Consider the following 6,387-nt stretch of genomic DNA (forward strand, 5'->3'; position numbering starts at 1 on the left):
GTATTCATGAGCTTTTTGCTCTGATACTTGAACCAGAGCTCCATTTCTGGCTTTTTCAATGCTAGTGGGACATGAGTCTTACAGAATTTCCCATCTGGGCTGACTTCAAACTGTGATCTTCAACTCTCCACCTTCTGAGTAACTACAGCCATGAACCACTGGTGTCCAGCTTCTTAGTAATGTTTATATTAGTTCTTTATCATTGATGACGAATTCAGATTGCACAGCTATGGGAACTTACACTTCAGGATCTCCATTCCTTCTTGTCTTCTTCTGCATTGTATATTTATGAATCTTGATTTCTCATTTCCTCTCGATTGTTTCCCATTCTCTGCTCATGTTTGTTTACCTTCTATGTTTACTTTTACTTTTAAAAATAAAGTATTCATTCTAATTTTCCAACTTTTTACACTGTATTCAACATTAACCTCTTTGCAAGATCAGGCTCTGTTTGTAAACTTCCAGTGATAATATAGGGGGAAAAAAAAAAACTGCTGACTGAAATATTTGCAAAGATATTGTGTACAAAGAACAAGAAAATACATTAAATTCTTCTGAAAATAGATAATCTAAACTCAGTATATTTTTGAATACAATGTATGTGTGTCCATGCACATTCAAAGAACAGAAATAAAGAGAAATAGAGTTCATTAAGTCAAGGAATATCAACTCCTATCTATGTATATTTATATGGTCTTAGAGTTCTCAGCAGTGTTCTAAATTTATTTAAAATTTCCCATAGTGACGTTATTTACTTTCCACTGTTTACTTTCATTTAATATAAAAGCTACAGATTGGAAAATGGCTTTAACACAATAAGAGTACAATAATTAACTTTTTAATATTACAGTTTGTGTATTTTTTAGATTTCCTCTATCAGAAAGCCAAACTTTCAAGGCTTTTGTAGAACTGTTGAACTTTTACATGTTCAATAAAATTTTAACTGATCACTCATTAAATCAATAATGTAAATTTCCTTTAATGTGTTCTTGATTTTTTTCCAATTATGTCAGGGTCTCGTTAAAGATTGACATTCAGAAATGAACTATTCTTTTTGGGGGGGTCATGAGGCTTGAAGTCTGGCCTGGGCACTGTCCCTGAGCTCTTCAGCGCAAGGCTACCTCCCTACCCTTGAGCCACAGCCACACTTCCAGTTTTGTACTGATTAATTGGAGATAAGAGTCTCAGCTTTGTAACATGGGGTCAGGCTTTGAACCTTGATCCTCAGATCTCAGCCTCCTGACTAGCTAGGATTACAAGCATGAGCCACCACGCATGGCTAGAAATGAAATATTCTTTTGAATAATTTACTTTAAGAACAGATTTTTCTTACCCAAATATAGGCATTTTCTCTCTTTTCCATTTTATCAGAAAAAAAAACCCTCATAGTTTCAAATTCATAATTATGGGGTAAAAACAGAATTTTAAAATTTGTTTTTTGATTGATTCAAGTGAGTTGCAAAGAGTTACAATTATTTAAGTGAGTTTTATTTATTTATTTTTTCAGTAGTGGGGCTTGAACTCTGGACCTAGGCACGACTCTGAGTTCTTCAGCTCAAGGTGTGAACCACAATGCCACTGAGGATTTTCTATTGGTTAATCTGAGATAAGGATCTCATGGACTCTTCCTGAGCTAACTTTGAACCATGATCCTCAGATCACAGGAAGCTACATGGGATGTTCACATTCTCATTATAATAAAAGTATAAATCACATCTATAAGAAATGATCAGATGAATATTCAATATAATTGAATTCTGAAATATTTAATTGTTTTACTCTTATTAGTCTTTTTTATTGGCAGTACCAGGGTCTGGACTTGGAGACTGCTTGTTAGACTGGGCTGTATTGTTGGTCCATATATCCACAACTATTCATTTTGTTGGTTCTTTTAGAATGTAGTCACTTCCTCCTCACCTCTCACCTTCTGCTCTCTTAGACAAAGGCTCCCTGAGTTGAGGTAATCATAGACTCATGCTTCCACATACAGCATTGCATTGTGGAGGTAGGATCTTTCATGGTTTTCTGCTGGTAATTGCCCTGCACTATAATCATCCAAATCTCATCTTTCAATTAGAAGTGAAATCCCAATCACTGCATTCAACTGTGGGTTAAGTAGGAACCTGGTGAACCGCTTTGTCTCATCTGACCTCAAAAATCACAATCTTTTCAATGCTCTGAATACAGGTGGCACACAGCTTTATTGCTAAATTTTGTAGAGACAGTGGTTTGTTATATTTTACCTTGAAGCCATCCTCATTTACAAAATTAGTGTTTCATATTTTACACAATTCTTAATTACACAAAAGAAAGATAAGTATTTCAACAAAGATCCAACACTATTTGCATGAAGATTGAAACACATTGGCAATTCTTATTTATGCCCTTAAAAGTAAATTTAGTGATGTGCTTCTAGACCATACTTATTATCCTAGCTCTTCAGGAAAATGAAATCTGGAGTATCATGATTTGTAACCAGTTTTTAGAACAAAAGTTCAGAAAATTCCATCTTCCAGAGGGATATTTCTTTGAACATACTTTCATAAAAAAAAAAAAAAAAAAAAAAAAAAACTAAGCAGGAATGGTGACTTGAGTGGTGGAATACCAATCCAGGAAGGCCCAAGCTTAGATTCCCCAACTGTAAAGGGAGGAAGGAAGGAAGGAAGGAAGGAAGGAAGGAAGGAAGGAAGGAAGGAAGGAAGGAAAGAAGGAAGGAAGGAAAAAAGGGAGAGAAAGACAGAAAGAAACTTTCTCTGTAAGAGAATCAGAAAGTCAGAGAGTTGATTAGGAGAAGAAAGTATAAATTTAAGCAGATAATTTTTGTTTCGATAAAATGTGCTTAGATGATTTTCATGTAGATAACACATACATATTTAAGAATTGCACAATAGCCTATTTAAAAGTTTTTATTGACTATTTCCTCCCCCGCCCTCTTTTTTTTTTTTTTTTCTAGTCCTGGGCCTTGCCTGAGCAGTGTCTTTAGGTTTTCTCAAGGATAGAACTCTACCACATGAGCTTTCAATTTTTTTCCATGTAAGTGGTACCAAGGAATCAAATCCCAGTCTTCGTGCATGCTAGGCAAGCACTCTATCACTAGGCCAAACTCCTGGCAAGAGTATTCCCTCTTTTTTTTTTTTTTTTCAAGATTCATGTTTTCTTTTTATTGTTTTTTTAAACTGAATTTTTTAATGAATACATTTTTCCTAGAAGAGTTTTTCCGTCTCCCTTGTTTTCTCCTACACCTCCACCCCCACTCCAGTATATTGTCTTCTGAGTTATCACTGAAGCATTGGTTCAGACTTTCTTTTGTCTCACCATTTGATCAATCCCCTTCCCTTTCTTAAACCATATAAACATATTTTTGAAATACATGTACCCAAATCAGAAACAGTGACAACAGAGAATAAAGAAAAGGGGGAAAACAAATGAAAGAAGAAATAACTTCACACAATACATTAAAAAAGAAAACCCTCCTGTTTCCACTTCTTGGAATTTGTTTCAAGCACCATCATTTTATCTGACCTCTGTACATAGCTATTGAACTTTATCCTCTGCTAGGATTCTCCTAGGCATATACTAATGATTACAAATGAGTGAAACCATGGAGCCTACATTTCTTGGGGTCTGGCTTCTTCATATAATTTTTGAAACAAGATATTATTGTATCTTCCAGATTAGTGTCAAGATCAAGGTCTTCCTGTCTAGCTTCTGTTCTGGGATTTCAAGTATGGGCAAGTACAGTTGATTTATAATTACTTGTGTATTTTAATGAAAGAAAATATGATCTATGTTCTTAAATGCAAGCTTTACATGAATGTAGAAGAGGAATAATATGAGAAGGTGCAGAGGCCCAATGGGAGCAGAATAATTAAGGTTAATGGGAAGCAGAATATGATAAAAAAGCTGCTATATATATGATATGTGTGTATTAATAAAACATGTTACTCTATAAAATTAAAACTATACAAAATTAAAACAGATATATCTATTGCATATATGTTATAAATACATAACAAAACTTTAAAAAGAAACACAATTACATCTTTTTTTTTTTTTTTGCCGGTCCTGGGCTGGAGCTCAGGGCCTGAGCACTGTCCTTGGACTTTCTCAAGGCTAGAGCTCTACCACTTGAGCCTCAGCACCACTTCGGGCTTTTTTTTTTTACTGTGTATGTAGTGCCAAGGAATGGAACCCGGGTCTTCGTGCATGCTAGGCAAGCACTCTACCACTAGGCCAAACTTCCAGACCCAACACAATGACATCTTTTTAAAATGTTTTTGTTCCCTACATTATCTTATAAGTAGAAACACAATTATGTCTTCATTTTCATTGCAATTAATTATATATAGTCTATTAATAGCATTCAACAAAGCATTTTTTTTCAGAAATGGCATTCAGTAAATATCTATCACATATTTACATCTGAAGGTTCTTCATTAACTTGCAGTGATAAAAAAAACCTAGAAAATAAGCCTGTAATCCTAGCTATTCAGGAGACTGAGATCTGAGGATCTAGGTTCAAAGCCAACCGCAGGCAAAAAACAACCTGAGACTCTTACTTCCAATTAACCCCTAGAAAATGGGAAGTGAGGCTTGGCTCATGGATAGGGCAGTAGCCTTTAGCTGCAGAGCTCAGGAACAACGACAACCCACGTGCTTAGTTCAAGCTCCATGACCCACAAAAAAACAAAAAATTCTGGAAAGCAGAGAGGGACACTATGGTTTGTGAAATCATTTCTTTACCAACTGATTACTGCTGTGGCAACATCCCACCTTTTCTTCATAGCCTGTTTTTCACTTTAGGTTAATTGATATCACTATGTAATACATGATAGGACTTTGGAAATAAATCAGGCCAAAACAAGGAAAATTGTGGTCAAACTTCTCAAGATTGTGTGGTGAAGGCTGGTAACAGAATGCTTGCCTGAGTAATCCATGTTATTGAAGTATTGAACTGTCTGGGCTTTGTTTGCAAAGAGATTTTCTTTCATCCTTTTCTTTCCCTTCTCTTCCTTTCCCTTCCCTTTCTTTCCCTTCCTTTCTATTCCCTTCCCTTCTATTCCCTTTCCTTGCTTTTTAAAAAATAGTATGAATAGGTTTATTTTTCTAGTAAACATTGAATTTGATCACTCCCTTTAGCTCATTGTCTATATGAGTACTCATAGCAGCAAAAAATCTTTTATATAGAGAGACAAGTTGAAGAGAAATTCAAACTATCATGACCAGAAAAATGAATGTGAGATGACCTTGAAATTCTAAGAATGAAACCTAGACTATTTTTTCAAAATTGTTGCCTTGAACACTATCTTAGTTTAAAAGATTCAGATGGAAGTAAACTTCATTAAAAAGAATATTAGATAGGAAACAGAAAACTTTTTAAAATTTTGTCTGCTTTTTATTAGATCAACACACACTTTAATCAAGAATAAAATAGGTATACAAATATCCAACACCGTACAAAACTAGAAACATTGTAGAGTCACTATAGCCATGCACATGAGCAGAATGAATTCTACACATAGAGTTCTTAAATATATACAGATGAGAAAAGAAACAGTTTGAGATTGAGTCACATTTGTAATTCCCAAAACTTCCTGGAGTTGTAAAATTAGTACTAAAAAAAGTCTCTTAATTAGGGTGTGAGGCTGAAATAGATTTTCCTAGTAAGTATTCCAAATTATATTTGTATAAATTAAAAAACATTATTGATAAATTAACATGTAATATATAAATATACAGAATTTGTTGGTTATATTCATAAATTTCTTATACTATAATTAATTTTCAGATGAGTTAAAATTATTTTAGGAAATATAACATTAATATTATTAATATATTAACTATAGGGAAATTAAAAAATACTATGTTGTGGGAAATAAATCTCTTATTTTATTGCTCATTTAATTTTGAATGTACTTCAGTTCTTCAAGCCAATGGAAAGATTTTTACAAAATGATGCAGCAAAATTACTGTGTGTGCATAATTAAAAGATACTAAAATTCATCTTCTTTTATTGCATGTTTATCCTTTTTAGTTAAAAAATTTTGTCCACACTATCACTCATTATACATGGTGGTATAATATAACATGTAGAATATGAAAACCACAAACATAATTTCATCGGATATTTTACTCAAAATTAATGAAATTAATTAGTTGGGATTCTTTGGAGGTCCACTTAACATTCAAATTTCAACCAAATATTTGGTCAGCTGCTGTAGCAGTAGGCAACATAAAGCATCTATAACTCTACAAGGTGAACAGAAGATTTGTGTTTTTTTGCATATCATTAGGGAAGGCTCAGTAGGCTATCATTTTCTATGATAATACAAAAGAATTTGCAAGCTTCCCATGGAAAGAAAAATGAAAATATATAAAGGTAACATG

This window comes from Megascapheus bottae, chromosome 10, assembly GCF_031878675.1.
Source record: "Megascapheus bottae isolate mThoBot1 chromosome 10, mThoBot2.hap1, whole genome shotgun sequence".
Taxonomy (NCBI): domain Eukaryota; kingdom Metazoa; phylum Chordata; class Mammalia; order Rodentia; family Geomyidae; genus Megascapheus; species Megascapheus bottae.